This window comes from Pinus tabuliformis, chromosome X (genome assembly GCF_031772625.1).
Source record: "Pinus tabuliformis cultivar Carrire ecotype Pingquan chromosome X, CPIR1, whole genome shotgun sequence".
NCBI classification, from domain to species: domain Eukaryota; kingdom Viridiplantae; phylum Streptophyta; class Pinopsida; order Pinales; family Pinaceae; genus Pinus; species Pinus tabuliformis.
Genome location: NC_142308.1, coordinates 422,793,817 through 422,812,116, shown reverse-complemented (window position 1 = coordinate 422,812,116; position 18,300 = coordinate 422,793,817). Strand labels below are relative to the sequence as shown.

The 18,300-nt window shown below is 40.0% G+C and overlaps 1 protein-coding gene across 4 annotated transcripts in view; it reads right to left on the bottom strand.

Annotated features, from left to right (window-relative positions):
* The window catches only part of LOC149140382 (uncharacterized), a 241,685-nt gene extending 224,633 nt beyond the window's left edge, over positions 1–17,052 (bottom strand). For 2 of the 4 annotated variants that reach the window (XM_089449709.1, XM_089449710.1), the window contains exon 1: positions 16,723–17,052. The gene's annotated coding sequence lies outside the window, so the exon portion shown is untranslated. The remainder of the gene's footprint in view (positions 1–16,722) is intronic. The other 2 variants (XM_089449711.1, XM_089449712.1) reach the window with 1 other exon arrangement.
* Between the last annotated feature and the right edge of the window lie 1,248 nt (positions 17,053–18,300).

Below are 18,300 nucleotides of genomic sequence, written 5' to 3'. Positions count from 1 at the left end.
GCATCGACCTCATGCTTGAGGACACAAGTAAAGATGAATGGGTTACAACTCTGTAAAGTATGCAAGTGTATCATAAAATACATATACAACCACTCATGGGTATTGAGCCTAATGAGGAAAAACACTAGGGGCAAGGAGCTTGTTAAGCCTGCCATTCCAAGACTTTCAACTCACTTCCTCACTTTGCAATCCCTCATTTCCCAAGCACAAAACTTGTTGAAAATTCAATGGTGATTGAAATATATCTCAGTGGGATCGTAGACAAGATGGAAAAAACAACCAAAAAATAATTGACAACAATATTTGTAATAATGTATCAAAGATTGTGAAAATTGGCAAGCCCCTTATTAAGGTGTTTTTGTTAGTGGATTGGGGAAAAACGATCATGGACTATATCTATGAGACTACGGATCAAGCAAAGGAGTAGGTACAGGCAGCGTACAAGAATAGAGTAGGCAAGTATGGGCCTATTTGAGAAATCATAGATAATAGATGGAACAATCAACTCCATCGAACTATACATACAACGAGGTATTTCTTGAACCCAAGGTATCATTACAAAGCTCAATTAGGAGAAGATCAAACTGGGGAGATCAAAGTTGGGTTGTATGACTGCTTGGAGCACATGGTCCGTGATGAGTCCAAGCAGCTGGACATACATCAACAGATAAATGTTTTCACCAGCAACTCAAGTACCCTTGGCAATAGCCAGGCAAATATTGCAAGAAATGTGGACCAACCAAATAAGTGTTGATATTTTTGCAGCATCAGGCAGACATTCTCCCATGGGGTCATGCTGATTTGACTAGGGGAGAATGATACATTCATCCATGGGGCCATGTTGACTTGGCTAGGGGTGAATGGCCCAGGGCAATTTTCTCCCATGGGGCCATGTTGATTTGGCTAGGGGAGATTGGCCCATGATGCTCACATTGCTTTCTCCAAGATGTAGTGATTTATTTTTTATAGCGCAGGTTTGAATTGTTCATTGATTGTGGTTTTTCACACAACAATGGGGTAAACAATTCTAGTCCAATGTTTTATTGTGATGTAGTCTCCATAAGTGGGGATTTCTTGTGATGAGGTGCCTCTTTATGGGTCTCCACCAGTGTTTTCAAAACCGTTTTTAAAAACCAGTTACTGGTCTAACCGGCCGGTTAGCAAGGCCGCTGGTCTAAACCGGCCAAAAAACCCGGTTCAATCGCCCCGTTTTGCTAAAATTTGCCCTAAATTGGTGCTAACCGGCCGGTTTAGGACGGAACCGGCCGGTTTTGTATCAAACCAGCCGGTTCCGTCCTAAACTGGACGGTTAGAGGCACGCCCACCGTGTAATGCAGAAAGTGTAATGCGAACTATGTTTTAGGGGTTTTGGGGGGCAACTAAGGGTGTCTTCCCTCCAAAAACACCCTCTCCAAGCCTTTAAGAGGCCCCTCTCACTCTCATTTGTCTCACACCACTGTTTTGGAGTGTTTGTGAGTGTTTGCGAGCTTGGAGAGTGTTGAGTTTTTGGCATTTGCTGAAGTAGTCATCTTCAAGTTGGAGTTGGAGCTATTTTGGAGATAGTGTGTAGCTGTCAGTGGAGTTGCCATCTTCAAGAAGAGGCTAAGGAAGCTAGTTTGCATTTCCAGGTAGGGATTTGTACTTGAAAATTCCTTATTTGACTGTTGTCCATGAATTAATTTTTTTTATGTGTTATAAACTTCTCACTTCTATGATCTACCATCCAGGGAGTCATCATGCCTCCAAAAGCCAGAGATACTGCATGGGCTCATTGTGATATGATTGATGGCAAAATGATCTGCAAATATTGCCAAAAATCCATTCAAGGAGGGGGTATTAACAGGTTCAAGCAACACTTGGCTGGGATAGGAGGCCATGTAAAGCCATGTGGAGCACCAAATGAAATAATAGGGCATATTAGGGCAGAATACCTTCTAAAGTTTGACACTCAAGTCACTGAACCAATAGAGTAGTTTGTGACTGCAAAGTTTGGGAGTCGAGACTCAACCAACTGAGTTTGATCATGATGACTGAGACTCATGAGAAGTTTCAACTTCAAGTGATAATGTTGATCACTATTATAATATTACTATTATCATATATGTAGAGTCTAGACTGAAGTCTTGTAGTAGGCCACTGGCCCCATAGTTTGTAGGCTTTGTTTTTGCACTCTAGAGGCGACCATTTAGAGCCTCATTGCTTATGTATTTTGTCGATGATATGTATTGCACTCTGTGCCATTTTGATATATTCACCTTTACATGGTATATAAATGAGCAATATTTGCATATTTTGTCTCTATTGGCTTGGAATCATGGTTTTAAATCTTAAAAATAGTTTTTTTCATTAAAAAATAATTATTTAATGTATTTTTCTAAAACCGGTTCGTTTAGACCAAACCAGTCCCGGTTAGACCGGTTCCGGTCGGTAAACCGGTTCATTAGGTGGACCGGTCCGGTCACCGGTTCCGATTTTAAAAACATTGGTCTCCACTCAACATTAGAGCTCTATGTAAATAGAAGAGCATGTGAGAGGCAAATTATCAACATAGCAAGCTCATTTGATATTTTCTAGCAAAGGAGAAATTTGTTTCTTGAGTTTATCATTTTCTTTCTCTTTTGGAGGCCACACGTGTGAGGAGGTTGACTAATTTGACTAGGTCGAGTTTAACTAGATCATTGACCATGCCGAGTTTGACCAACCCAATGACCAAGCCAAGTTTGACTAGATCATTGACCAAGATGAGTTTGACCAAATTGTTGACCAAGCCACATTTGACTGCATCTGTTTGACTGAGACTTGACCACATGAAGGCCACACATGTGAAGGTTTGACCAACCATAGTTTGACCAAATTGACTTCTAAGTGTTTGACCGATTTGACGAGCATTGACCAGTAGTTGTTTAACCGTGTTTGACTAGTATTTTGACTTGTATATTGGCACATATTTCTACACAAATTTATGATTTGTAAACCTTGTTGAACAGACAATTTCTCCTCGAGAAATGGTTGCTGCCAGCTGGTTTTCTCCCAAGGTAAAAATATTCTGTCTACTGTGCATGGTTCTCTTTCTATGATATTTATTGTTTCAGCTGCATTTACTGTGGAGATTTTCTATGTAGTTATGCAAAGATACAACTAGCTTGAAAAATATTGGTTGAAAATCATTAGGAAGTAATTATAATAGAGAAAATTGTACTCTACTGCACTTTCCATAGAATTTCAACAATAAGCAATTCCAAAAGAACTTTAAAGTTCAAAGGTTTAAAATTCAAACTGTAAATTCTTAATTTTTTATGCCAAACTCACCATCTAAATTGTTGAACAATGAACTTACTTTAGTCTTTGTCTTTGTAGCACATTGGTGCAAGTCATTTGGCAGCCAACATCCTCAATTGCAAAACTTTGCAGTTAGAGTCCTCAGCCATGCTTGCAATGCTTTTAGGTGTGAACACATTGGTTTGTTTTTTAGAGGATTCAAACGAAGAAGAGAAATTGTTTGGATCTAAAACAATTAAATGATCTCATCTTCATGCAGTACAACCTCCAACTAAGATACCAACAAAAAACCTAATAGAGATCCCATTTTGTTGGAAGATATTGACCCAACCTCAAAGTTTCATGTTGGTTTTGATATTGATTCCATGGAGTTGGGGAGGGGGGGTGCAGATCTAGTAATTGAACCACCAAGAGCTGAAAGAAGCGAGCACCAAGCATGGCGCATACAAACACTAGTCATGGATCGCAGCCAACTTGTGCTTTTACTAGGCCTAATACTACTAAAATTGTTGTTGTTGCTATTACTGAGGTTGCAGATGTCCCTAAGGAGTCTAAACACTCTAAGCCAGATGATGCTTATATAGATCCTGCTAATGATCCCATTTCTAGTAGTGGTGATGAGTTTAATGAATGATCATACTGATTGATGATTTGTATTAGTCCAGTGGCCCAATATCTTGTAGCATGGTCTTTGGACTCTAGAGGCCATTTAGAGCCTCATTGATTATGTATTTCGTTGTTGATATGTATTGCACTCAACGCCCATTTGATATATTCACCCTTTCATGGTATATAGATGAGAAAGCTTTGCATATTTTTTCTACAATGGTTTTGATTCTTAAATATATTTTTCATTAAAAATAATTATTTTATATGATTTTAAAAAATGATTCATTGAATCTAGTTCGAACCACAATTTGATAGGTGACTAGTTTGGTTCTGAGGTTAAAAGCTATGATTGCGGGAAGACATACTAATGGCTCAAGAACACAGAGGAGTAGATCTCTTGTTTGATTCTTTCATTTCTATTTTTTGACTTGATGTGGATAATGACCATTGCAGAGAAGGTTGTGATGGGGTAATGCCCTGCAGTCCTATTGGGATTGTTATGTAATTATGATGAAAGTTATGACACGCCCCTTAAAAAGGTCATGATTTGCTTTTGAAAGATTTTAATGTTAAATGGCGTTAGAGGAGGAAGGGTTCAGCCAAAATTTAGCAGGTCACTAAATTTGGCAGAGGGACCCACAACTGGGGCCAAAGCACATATTTACTTTTTTCTATTATTCCTTGACTTTGGAAAATTTAAATTAAATTTTCCTATACTCAAGAACAGGGCGATCTCAACCATCCAAGGAGATTTAATCTCATCCCTTCGTGGCAGTGGTGGCCCCATGTCATCTTCTGAGAGGGAAAAAGGGCACAGACTCAATCATTATGCACTAGAGAGCTTGGTGTTTTGCTCAACAAAGGAGAAGAGAGTTTCGTTCGGCGACTAGGGCTCTAGATCAATGAGATAGAGGGAGAAAGAGAGGTTGATATAGCCTCAGATCAATTCCATCCAATGCAGACTTCTTCCAAGGGCCTAATTTAGTGCGCAGAAGGGGCCATACAGGCCATATGAGTTCATAGATAGCGCAGAAGAGAGGCCGAGTTGGTGAGAAGTACGCAAATCTTTAGTACAGAGGTTTAGCTAGGTGAAGGGAAGTTTTCCCTCACATTTGTAATCCTTTTTTTTGAGGATTTGCTAAACAGAATAATAAAAACACAAAGAATGCAGAATTTCCATAGTTGGGGTTTCCTGGGTAAATTCGTATGGTTTTATGGTGTGTTTGTCTTCATTTGTTACTTATTTTTGCCGCATGCTAGTTAGTAAACTCAATATATTTGTGGGTTGAAGTTAAAGTTCAGTTATCAGCTCTTTGCTTAGTATAATTCACAGATTAGATTGCTAAGTTTTAAGAAAACTAACATGGTATCAGAACCACGTCTCCAAGTGAAGACCAGCACCTATGTTTTGACCTCAGGAACAGGCTTAAGGCGCAGTACAACTGAAGGGTTGCGCTAGGTTTTCTAGCAGTGCAACCTAGGGTTTTGACCCACAAAGCACAAGCTTTTACCAGTCAAACCAACGCGCTATGGTTTCTAAATAGTTCAGCCAGTAGAATATCTTACCAAGGTTTGAGACCAAAGCACAATTTGGAGTGAGCAGCAAATTTCCACTCATGGAAGGAGAGGATCACTGTGGTGCTAGAGGAGCAGGGTATGAAGGAGTATGTAGAGAACCCCTAGCCACACCAATTGACCCCTTGCAGTTGGCTCAGCATAACAAGAATGATGCCAGAGCGAGAAGGATCATTCTTGAGCGAGTCAAAGACCATATTGTGCCACATCCTTCCAGCAATAAGAATGCCAAAGAAATGTGGACAGCCATTGTGAACCTCTACCAGTGCTCAAGTGAGGCCAGAAAACTCGTGCTCAAGGACAAACTAAGAAACATTTGAATGGGCAAGTCTAAGCCCATAATATCTTATCTCACCGGGTTCACACAGGTGAAGGACGAGTTGGTCTATGTCAGGGAGACAGTGCCTAAAGCAAATATGGTGAGCCATGTGCTATTAGGGCTTCACAAATCATGGGATAACTTCCAGGATGTAGTGATTGGTAGAGAGAAGCTTCCAAACTGGGAGGGGTTATGGGGTGATTGTGTTCAGGAGGAGATTAAAAAGCAGGCTAGATCTGGAGCTCATGTTAAGCATGAGGACAAGGAGAACTTTGCCCTAGCTTGCAAAGGGGACAAGGATAAAGGCAAGAAGAACACAAAAGAGGTCGAGTCCAACTCCAAAAGCAAGAAAGAGAAGAAAGATATAAGCAAGATAAAATGCTTCTAGTGTCATCAATTTGAACACTACGCCACCAAGTGTCCTCAGAGGAAGAAGGGTCAAAGAAGAACGAAGTGGCAGCTTCAAGAATTTGGTTCCAAATTTGAGGAGTTCTCGCTCAGTAGCTAGCAACATATGGCACATTGATAGTGGAGCATCCAGCCATATGAATGGGAACAAGGAATACTTCAACCAGTTAACGAAGAAGGACATGCAGTTTCACATTAAGCTAGGAGATAATGGCAAGTACTTGACCAAGGGCATGGGTATTGTCAAATAGGAAGTCTAGTAACGCTCTTCATCTCAAGGATATCCTCTATGTTCCAGGCCTTAAAAAGAAACTTGTTTTAGTGTCAACCCTACAAGACAAGGGTTATGTGGTCATTTTCAACAAAGGAAAAGCCTACCTCAAGCCCTTAAATTTCGGAGCTATGAAGTAGATTGGAAGGAGGGTGAAAAACCTTTACAGGCTACAATTTGAGACAATCGCGCCCTTGAGTAGCAAAGAGGATCATGAGTAGGGCCAAGAACTTGGGGAGCTATAGCACAAGCGTATGGGATATTTACACCATGCCACAATGCAACACGAACCAACATGACATGTGCAAGGGTTGCACAGTTGGCAAGAATGCCATGAAGTCCTTTCCTAATAGTGAAAACTAGCCCAAGGGGACTTGGTTCATTCGAACGTATGTGGTCCATTCTCTTCTTCATCCCTCATGAGATACAAGTATTACATCACCTTCATTGATGACCATTCGAGGAAGACGTGGATCTTCATCATGAAGAAGAAAGACAAGGTGCTCTCGAAGTTTCTAGAGTTCAAAGTATTGGTGGAGAATCAGACAGGAAATAAGGTCAAAGTGTCGTGATCAAATAACAGTGGGGAGTATATCTCCAATCCCTTCAAGGATTTGTGTGTCAAGGAGGGCATTAGGAGGGAGCCCACCACAACCCTATAACCCTTAGCAAAATGGGGTGGCAAAGAGCGAGAACAAGCGTATTCTTGAAGCAACCAAGGCCAGGCTGCATGACCAGGGACTACCATTATGCCTTTGGGCAAAGGCATGCAACACTGCACTCTATCTGTAGAACCAGAGTCCACATAAGGTGCTTGGATGGGTTACACCAGAGGAGGCATTCACCGGCAAGAAGTCAGACATTTCTCACTTCCGAATTTTTGGCAGTTTGTTTTACTACCACATGCCTTTAGAAAGTCAAAAGAAGCTAGAGCATATAGCAAAAAAAGGCATTTTCATTGGCTATAATGAGACGTCCAAGGCGTACAAGGTGTCTGTACCAGCACTAAGGAAGATAGTTATCAAGCATGATGTCAATTTTGAGAAGGAAAGGGCTCTTAGGAAGTCCTTAGAGCGTGAGCAGGATACAACACAAGTGGAGGAGTTGCAGGCTCCTAAGCAGGAGACTCAACCAGCCCCTCAAGGCACATCACAGCCAGTTGTTGGGCAAGTTGTACAACAATCAGATGAAGACGTTGTGCAAGAGCAAGAGGAGAGAGAAGTGTGAGCAAGGCCCACTCTAGCTGTGACTCCAAGAACACACAGAAGGAATCTACGATGGATTGATCAATTGATTGAGGAGGCTGAGGATAAGGTTGGGGCACTCAGCTCTACATTCGAGGAAAGCAAACAACCATAAAGATACACAGATTATGTGGCATTCATGATTGAGGCCATGGACAAAGAGCCTTCTAGCTACAAGGAGACAGCGTCTCAGCAAGTTTGGCGTGATGTTGCGGTGGAAGGACACTTGTCCATCATGTAAAGCGAGTTCCGCGAGATTGTGCTAAAGTCGGAGAGCAGATCTATGATTGGATCCATGTGGGTCTATAAGATTAAGCTCAGAGCTAACAGGAGCATGGAGAAGTACAAGGCTGCTAATAGGAGGATGGAGAAGTACAAGGCTAGATTCATAGCCAAAGGGTTCTCTCAAGTGGAGGGCATTGACTAAGACAAAACTTTTCCACCCATGGTCGATTACTTGTCCATTAGGACCATTCACTTGCAACACAGATGGGGTGGAAGATCCACCAAATGGACGTGAAGGTTGCCTTCCTCAATGATGTGGTTGAGGAAGAGATTTACATAGAGCATCCAGAGGGGTTCAAGGCACATAAAAGGGAGACGCATGTGTGCAAGCTTAAGAGAGCTCTATATGGGATCAAGCAAGCCCTGCAAGTGTGGTACTCTTGCATTGACAGCTATCTTCTAGGACTAGGCTTCACCAAGAGTAAAGTTGCCCCTAACCTTTACTACATCATGGTTGGGGAGCAACCTCTCATTCTTGTGTTGTATGTGGACAACCTCATATTTACAGGGGATAAGAGGCTCATCAATGACTGCAAGAAGGATCTTGCAATAGAGTTTGACATGAAGGATATAGGGCTTATGCACTATTTCCTTGCATTGGAGGTATGGCAGGGAGATGGAAAGATTTTCTTAGGAGAGGAAAAGTACACTTAGGAGATTCTCAAAAGGTTACGCATGAAGGATTACAAGCCCATGACCACACCTCTAGTGACAAACTAGAGGACAGTAGGCACTAGCAGAGCAGAGCGAGTTGATGCCACACTCTACAGACAGCTGATTCGGTCGTTTATGTATCTTGTGAACAGACGACTGGATATTTGCTATGCAGTGAACCAGTTGAGTCGGTTCATGGTTGAACCTACTAGAGTAAATTGGGTTGCTACTAAACATATCCTCATATACCTTAGAGGCACAGTGGATTATGGATTGTTGTACAGACAAGTTGATGGAGTGAGGTTGGAGGGCTTCACAGATGCAGATTGAGTAGGGGGCTCCACAGACAGGAAGAGTACTTCATGTTGCACCTTCAGTGTTGGGTCAGCAGTTGTTTCCTGGTTTAGCAAGAAGCAAAGATCAGTGACACTGAGCTCATTCGAGGATAAATACATGTGACAATCAAAGTTGCATTAAGCTCTCTGACAATCTAGTGTTCCATGACCACTCCAAGCACATCAAGATGAGGTATCAACATATCAAAGATTGTGTTTAGAAGGGGCAAGATTAGACTTCAATACATTCGTACAATATCTTGAAAATAATAGCAAGAAAGGGTTCCTTGATTTGTGCCTTAATCAAAGGAACCACATCGAGTTTCTCCTTGGCATGCTCAATTTTCCTATGGTTTAGGATGATTTCTTAAAATTTAGGAATTGTTCCTAAAAATCAGGACGAGTTTAGAAGCAGTTAACTAATCCGCTCAAGTGGAAGGATGAGTTACTTATCTTCTCATGCGAGTTAATTAGGAAAAGAACGTGCGTTTGAGTCTCGAGTACTTGATTTGAGATGGGACGAGTTGCGTGAGTAGTTAAATCATGCTAACTCAATCAATCACAAAAGCAAACTCCTTAATTAGAGACTCACTAAACTTAACAATTTGAATTGCTTTAAAAGGAGGAACAAAGGCACAATTTAATCATTGTCTGTGAGCACAAGTTGGTGAGACAAGGTAATAGAGCTCACAGGTTTGTGAGAAGGTTGCACAAGTTTATGTGTGGAGCTTGTGAGAGAAAGGTGTTCCAAGAGAAGCTTGTGCACATAAATTTAGGGAGGCAAGGATCAACAATCTTGCAAGGGTTTCAACTTTCAAGCCTAGTTCAAGGAAGGAAAACAAGGTTGTTTTCAAATTGAAACAAGTTCTATTTGTAAAATATCAATTGCTTAGCCCCAAGGGATAGCTCAATTGGTTGAGTTCCCGTTGCTAAGTACCTTGCCAACTGGAAGGTCATGGGGTCAAATCTCCTCGACGCCCTTAGGGTTAGACCCAACCAAATAAGCCGACAGGTAGATCCCTTCGGGTGGACCTGCCCGGATTATTACCCGTGGATGTAGCAGCCACTCAATGATTGTGAACCACAGTTGAAAAAAAAAAAGATCTATTGCTGAAATTTCTTCAATAAAATTCTCAAACAAGCGAAGGGTTTTCCCATTTGGGTTCTCTAGAAAAAAATATTGTGTTTTGCTACTGTGTGACTGTGATTTATTTTTGTTCCTATTCCCCTACAAGGTTTAATAGAGAAATTCTAAGTTTATATGAAAAGAAATTATATTTCAAATTGTTCATATTAGCAAATCAAAATTTCATGGATTTTCTACATGGTATCAAAGCTCTTGGAACAAAATTAAGATCAGCACATCACAAGAACAAGCATCTTAGAAGAAGACATCTCTAATTTGGCTACAGGCTCAAGAGGACTATCCGAAGTGGAGGAGCAATCAATTTAGGAGTCTTTTCTTGTGACAAGGATTAGGCTAAGTTGGGCAGGGAGGCTGGCCGAGTATTGGAGAAGCAATCTGGGCAGAATTGTGCACCTTTTTGTTGTAAGTTTTCTCTGTGAACAGGTCGTTGTATATTCTAGGTCTATTGCAAGGAAGGTCGAGCCCTACTAGGAGTTGATTTCTAGTTATTAAGCAACAAACAAGGGAACGTTGAGTTGCTAAACATATAGCACAAGAGTCCTGGCCTAAAGGAAGGGAAATAGCGTAGGTTAAGTGGGAGTTTTGGACCAGGTTTGAAGGGTTGATGTGGACAATCAGCAAGCCCTAACCAGAGGACCAAAACTTCAAATATAGGCGCACAAGCTAGGTTGATTTCGAGACAGCAATGATCATCCAGACCAAAGGTACATTTGTGCTCTTCCATGTTTTGTGTTGATGTAAAGTTGATTGTCCAGGTTTGGGACAAAGTAGGTGGCATCTTAAGTACAGGTGGAGGATTGTTAGTGGGTGCCTAATTGTGGCCAAAGAGAAGGTCTTGTCAAGGACAACAAGAGTGTTGGCAATGGCAGATATATTGAAGCCCAAGAATTTGCAAACTTTGAAAGACTAAAGGAGTAATGAAGTGGGCAACCTCCAAGCCCTAAGTACAGAGTCTTGTGAAGGACTACAAGGTTGTTAGTGGACAAGAGTTTGTAAGCTCTCTAAGTAGGCAGGAAGGCCTACCAAGGATTAAGAGTAGATCACTGTTTAGAGGGAGCATCGAAGTTTGTTCCATGGAAAGGGAGGATTATGATAGTTTTGGAGGATAATGGGATGGGAGAATTTGTGAAGCAGACTATAGTGCCACCTCAAGATCCCCAGCAACTGGCCCAGCATAATAAGAATGATGTCAAGGCAAGGAGAATTATTCTAGAAGGGGTCAAAGATCATATAGTACCTCGTATCCATGAGAAGATGGCTTTTGATATGTATGATACCATCCTGAAGCTATATCAGAATACCAGTGATACTAAGAAGCTTGCTCTTAAGGAGAAGCTGAGAAGTATCCAGATGAGCAAGGATGAGCCCATCGTCACATATTTGTCAAGGTTCAATCAGGTACAAGATGAACTGGGTGGTGTGGGCGTGGTTATATTTGAACATGACATTGTTAGTTTTGCCTTACTTGGACTTCACAAGCCTTGGAAAGGGTTTTAGGATGTTGTTAGTGGGAGAGAGAACTTTCCAAATTGGGAAAGGTTTTGGACTGGCTGCATATAGGAAGAGATCCGAAGAGGAACCATAGAAGGGAGATCAGTTATGATAGTGGACAAGGAGAACCTTGCCCTCGTAGGCAAGGCCAAGGGAAAGAAGGGCCAAGGTGACGCTGAGTTTAGTCAGAAGGGCGATATGAAGGATCTAAGCAAGATCAAGTGCTTCCATTATCATGAGTTTGGGCACTATGCTTCTAAGTGTCCTAATTGAGAGAAGGAATCCAAAAAGGATTATGTAGTTGCATCAACAAAGGTACATGCATTTTCAGCGTAGTTCGAGAAATATTTCTCATTGATTGTTTGCATGGAAAGCTCAACAGATAGCAATATATGGTATATTGATTCAGGAGCATCCCTCCACATGACCGAGATCAAGAAGAGTTTCAACCACTTGAAGCAGAAAGACATGTAGTTCCATATTAAGCTAGGAGATGATGGTCAGGATGCAGCTAGAGGAGTTGGTACTATCAGCTTTCAGAGGGAGTCAGGTAATCCTCTTCATCTTAGAGATGTTTTCTATGTTCCAGGATTGAGGCAAAATCTTGTTTCATTAGCTACCCTTGAGGACAAGGGGTATGATATCATCTTCAGTAGAGGTAAGGTGTACCTCTAGCGTACAAGTTGCAAGTACAGACAGATACATCCTTGAGCAACAAGGCAGGAAGAACTCAAAGTAGAAAAGTGGTGGTTGAGCGAGAGCAGGATAGAGCTCTCAAGATGGAAACTCATCCAGTATCTCGATTTCAGCCTAAGCTAGTTGGCAACTGGGTTGACCAGCTAGATGAGGAGGAGCATAGCCTAGGGCGACTGGAGGCAACCACTCAGTCAGAGACTTCCAATATAGGGAGAGTTCGAGCCAAGTGGGCAGAGGATTTGGTTAAGGGAGAAAAGAAGAGAGTTGAGTCTCCCGTCATCAAGAAGCAAACACAAAGGTACACAAGGTACATGTCACTTACGACTAAAGTGGTGGACTCAAGAGCATGGTGGGAAAGAACAAGTCTTCAAAGCAGATTTCGCAAAAAGAAGCACGAAAGTCTTCTATTACAGAGGGAGCAGTAGCAACAGCGGAGAATTTGGTAGTGTTGGAAACAGATTCAGGTGAACAGGTTCTTCTAAGAACACCTTCCTCGCTAAGAGGGAGTGTTGAAAATAATAGCTAAAAAGGGTTCCTTGATTCGTGCCTTAATCAAAGGAACCACAACGAGTTTCTCCTTGGCATGCTCAAGTTTCCTATAATTTAGGATGATTACCTAAAATTTAGGAATTGTTCCTAAAAATCGACGAGTTTAGAAGCAGTTAACTAATGCGCTCAAGTGGACGGACGAGTCACTTGTCTTCTAGTGCGAGTTAATTGAGGAAAAGAACGTGTGTTTGAGTCTCAAGTCCTTGATTTGAGATAGGACGAGTCGCATAAGTAATTAACTCATGCTAACTCAATCAATCACAAAAGCAAACTCCTTAATTAGAAACTCACTAAACTTAGCCATTTGAATTACTTTAAAAGGAGGAACGAAGGCACAATTTGATCATTGTCTTGTGAGCACGAGTTGGTGAGACAAGATAATAGAATTCACAGGTTTGTGAGAAGGTTGAACAGGTTTAAGTGTGGAGCTTGTGAGAGAAAGGTGCGCCAAGAGAAGCTTGTGCGCATAAACTTAGAAGGCAAGGTTCAACAATCTTGCAAGGGTTTCAAGCCTAGTTCAAGGCAAGAGAATAAGTTTGTTTTCAGATTGAAACAAATTGTATTTGTAAGAGATATATTGCTCAAATTTCTTCAATAAAATTCTCAAACAAGCAGAGGGTTTTCCCAGTTGAGTTCCCTAGAAAAAAATATTGTGTTTTGCCACTATGTGACTTTGATTTATTTTTGTCTCTATTCTGCTACAAAGTTTAGTAGAGAAATCATGTGTTTATATGAAAAGAAATTATATTTCAGATTGTTCATATTGGCAGATCAGAATTTCATGGACTTTCTGTTAAAATCTGAAAGTTATATGTAGAAATTTAAAAAATTATTTGCAGAAACTTGAAAGTTCTATGCAGAAAACTGAATGTACTTGTAGAAAATTGAATGTACTTTGCGGAAAATTGAATGGCATTGAATGGAACTGAATGTACTTAACAGAAAACTTAATGTACTTTGCAGAAAACTGAATAGATGAATAGATGAGAAAGAAGAGGAGTTACAAAATCAATTCATGCCTTGAGCCAATAATAGGAGAATCGAATTCCATGAAGGAGGAGTTACTTGAGGAGAAGTGTAACTCATCCCAAGAATAGAGCGAGAGGTACACATGACTTGAGGAGTTCTAGTTTCAATTAAAGAGACAGAGTTACACTTAGACATGAGAGAATATTTGATGAGAGTTACATATCGAATTGAATGAGGGAGTTACAAGTGCATTTAATGAGGAGGAGTACACTTTTGCCATACATTGAATTAGTGAGGGAGAGTTACATTCTCTTAAGTGTGGAGTTACTATATTATTCCAAGAAAGAGGTTCAATTTTCCAAGTAAGAGATTCTCAATTTAATTTACTTATTTCATGAGAGAATTCGTTTTTATTAATCCATTAAAAGTGAATGACTTTATACTATTTTATAAATAATAGTATTATAATAATAATAATACTAATAAAGACAAAAATATTAATTTTTGACTTGTATAAATCATGATTGATTTGATTTTAAAATGGATTCCATATGTTGAAACTTGAGATCATCCTTGATCATTAGGCATGACTTTCTATTTTTGTTAAGTCACTTCCAAATTGAGATGTGACTTACTATTTTTTGAAAGTCATATTAGAATTGTTAGAAATGAAATTTTATTATAGGTGGTTCAAACAGAACTAAAAGATATGATTTCTTCTACGAAAAATTCATCCCTGAGCATTTTAACATTTTCTACGCAGCAGAGCAGGCAGCAGACATATTGACCAAATCTTTGCCTAGAGAGAGTTTTGTCTATTTCAGAAACAAACTGGGTGTAGTTCAAAACACCTTCCTCTCTAAGAGGGAGTGTTAAATGGAGTTAGAGGAGGAACTGTTCAGCCAAATTTAGCAGGTGCACTAAATTTGGCAGAGGGACCCACAAGTGGTGCCAAGGTGCAGATTTGTTTTTTCTATTATTCCTTGACATATGGAAATTTACATTTTCCTATAGTCAAGAATTAGGGCAATCTCAACCATCCAAGAAGATTTAATCTTAGCACTTCGAGATAATCTAGGAGGGAAAAAGGGCGCAGAGTCGGTCATTATGCACTGAGAGCTTGGTGTTCTGCTCAGCAAAGGAGGAGAGTTCTATTCAGTGACTGGGCCTTCAGATCAGCGAGATAGAGGGAGAAAGAGAGGTCGATTCAGCCTCAAATCACTTCCAGCCAGCGCAGACTTCTTCCAGGGGCCTAATCCAGTGCGAAGAAGGGGTTGTACAGGTCATACGAGTTCATACAGAGCGCAGAAGAGAGTTTGAGTTGGTGTGAAGTGTGCAGATCATTAGTGCAGAGGGTTAGCTGGGTGAAAGGAAGTTTTCCCTCACATTTGTAATCCTTTTTTCTGAAGATTTGATGAGCAGAGTAATAAAAACACCAAGATTGCATGTTCCCCAGTTGGGGTTTCCTGGGTAAATTTGTTGTGTATGGTTTTATGGTGTGTGTGTCTTCATTTGTTCCTAGTTTCTACTGCATGCTAGTTAATAAACTTAGTATATTTGTGGATTAAAGTTGAAGTTCAGTTTTCAACTCTTTGCTTAATATAATCCACAGATTAGATTGCTAAGTTTTAAGAAAACTAACATGTAATATGTAGAAGGCTTGATAGGACACAGACTGTTTTTTCATTTTGAAATCAAAAGCCATGAGACTTGGACAGCATATATTTTGATTTATCCCTAGAAATGCCAAACGTAATACATTTTTTCTTGGTAAAATATAAATAGTTGGCGACAGCCAAAAGCAAGATGTTGATAACTCACTTCTGTCACAATTTTTTTGCTCATCAATGCTGCATGCTTTTCTATGTTGGCATCGAAAATCTCACTAAGTCAAACAATAGTTGACCATTTCAGGGTTTAACTACTGTTTCAAGACTGTGACAAAATAAAACTGCAGCACCCATTTCTATGATGACCCATATCAACCATCTTTAAGGTCAACTGCATTTCGAGAGAAAGAAATTACAGACGCACGATATTATTTCATCCGCAAATGTGTATCCCCTGAAGATGCCATTTACACGAGGATAGCAAGTAATTCACCAGCAAACTGATTGCGTTGCCTGGCAGGTAAAGTGTTGCGGCGTGGCAGACAAAAAACATAGGAATCGAAGGCAACAGATTCTAATAGCATCCGACATTGGCTCGCGCTCCCTCCCAATAAAATGGGGCGAGAAGAAAAATCCTGGTTATGCCGCCGGGCAATTTGACTGAATTGTCATCTGATGTCATGCAATGTAGCCATGCATGATCTTTGGGTACTGAATGAAATAAACGGGCATGAGACAATGATACAATTCTATGCATCAGAAACAAAATACTAAGCAGTAATTCACCGACCCGGCAGTCTCGGCAGCTCCTGCCTCCTAAGGCACCAACTGCCAAACCTAGGAATTTCATCAGCCGTATAAAATCTAGGTTAGGTCACATATATATAATTCTCTGGGGTTGAGTGCTGTGGAAGTTCCTCATCTGCAGCACCTAAGGCATAATTGCCGTCAGTTATTGCCTTAAATGTACGTTCAGATCTGTTTGGTTGAAAACCCAATTTACATACCTAGTTATCTCAGTCCTTCCAGCATCCGTGACCTCAAGGATAAACATGTCTTCAATCAATAATTAAAGAAAATTTTGCCCCGATGGATCACTGCTTAGCTCTGTTTGGTTCATCTATTCTAAATGAAGGAAATAATTACCAGTAACCGTAGTTTGACTCTGCTGTCTGTTCTTGTTTATCTGTGAAATTATCTGTAGACACGGAACATAACTTCGACCTTGAAATGATATCGTGACAGCAAGTTTTGATGAGGGAAGGGAAGGTTATTACATACCAGGGTTGAAACGAAGATAAAACGGAGCTACTCGACGCCCATGGAATTGGACTGAATTCTTCGAAGCTTGGCCTGCCGAAACGAGGGCTCAGGTTCTAAAATCCTCGACATTTCAGTGTCTTCACTGCTTCGACGAGATTAAACATGGAGGGATCCGCCTAAAATCGCCATTGCTTTGTCTGAGAAGAACAAAATAGACAAATACGAGAACAGTTGAGGCATTAGTGGTAGAGTTCCCCTTATCACCGCCGGAAAAATTACCCGACTAGCAAAAACTCGGCCTTCCCCGGACGCTCTCTTTCCTTTCCGACAAATCGCACCCAGTAATGTCTTCCAACAATGTCTTCGTTTATTTTACTCTTCGTCTTGGTTTTTGGGGTTAATATTTCCTAATTTTACAAATTTAAAAACTATTTATTCATTGAATTAAGGTTTTTTTTGCGATTATAATTTAAAAACTATTTATTCATTGAATTAAGGGTTTTTTGCGATTATTATCAAGTTTTTCGAAATTCATTTGTTTACGCATTTCAAACCAGCAGAGTGTGTTCATCCTCGGGACAAGATGATTAAGGTTTTTTCGCGATTATTATCAAGTTTTTGAGATAGGTTTTCAGCAATAATTACATCGAAATTCATTTGTTTACGCATTTCAAACCAGCGAGTGTGTTCATCCTCGGGACAAGATGAAGAACCAGATCATGACAACAACTTAAATAGAGAGACCTAGCATTCCAATAGCTAGAAAAAAACAACTACTTTTGACCACAGAGAATAGCTAAAATTGATTGGGCAATAGCTAGATAATTAATCAATTAATTAGTTTATGTTAGATTTAATTATTTTATTTAAATCTATATGTAACCAAATATATCTGCGTTTAATTAATTAAAACTTTAAAATTATAACTAACAAAAGGTTTAAATAAAATAACTAAATCTAACAAATTAACTAATTAATTATCTAATTATCTAATTTTCCCCTAACTCTTGGTTTAGTTAAATATAGATGTTGCCAAGTCAATGTTGTTGTCATTATGCGGTTCATGCTAGGTCTCTCTATTTAAGTTGTTGACATGATTTGGTTCTTCATCTTGTTCTCACCATGAATCACAGCTGGTTAGAAATGCGTGGAAAAATGAATTTCGATAATTTCAATGTGATTAAGAAGAAGAAGAAGAAGAAGAAGAAGAAGAAATTATTTTAACGTCCACGAGGCTAAAGATAGCCTATGGGACAGATTGCTTTTTCATCTGCTTGATGTATTCGGCCCTTTTTTTGTGAAGCTTCACAATAAATGCTCCCGTCTTCTCGACAAACCCCTCGTTAAATAGATTATCCCAAGAGTTAGCTGCCAGCGTATCTGCGTAACTTTCCCTGTTGTCTTTGAAGGCCTCACATTCTAAAATAAAATGTTTTTCTGTTTCCAATGTGATTAATGCGGAAAACATGTCTCAAAAACTATTTATTTAATTGAAAATAAAAGTGTAAAGCTAAGAGGTTATTCATCCCTAGTATTTCATGTAAGATTAAGTTAATCCCAAATTTCCATGCTTGGTCATCTCTAAGTGGAATGAAT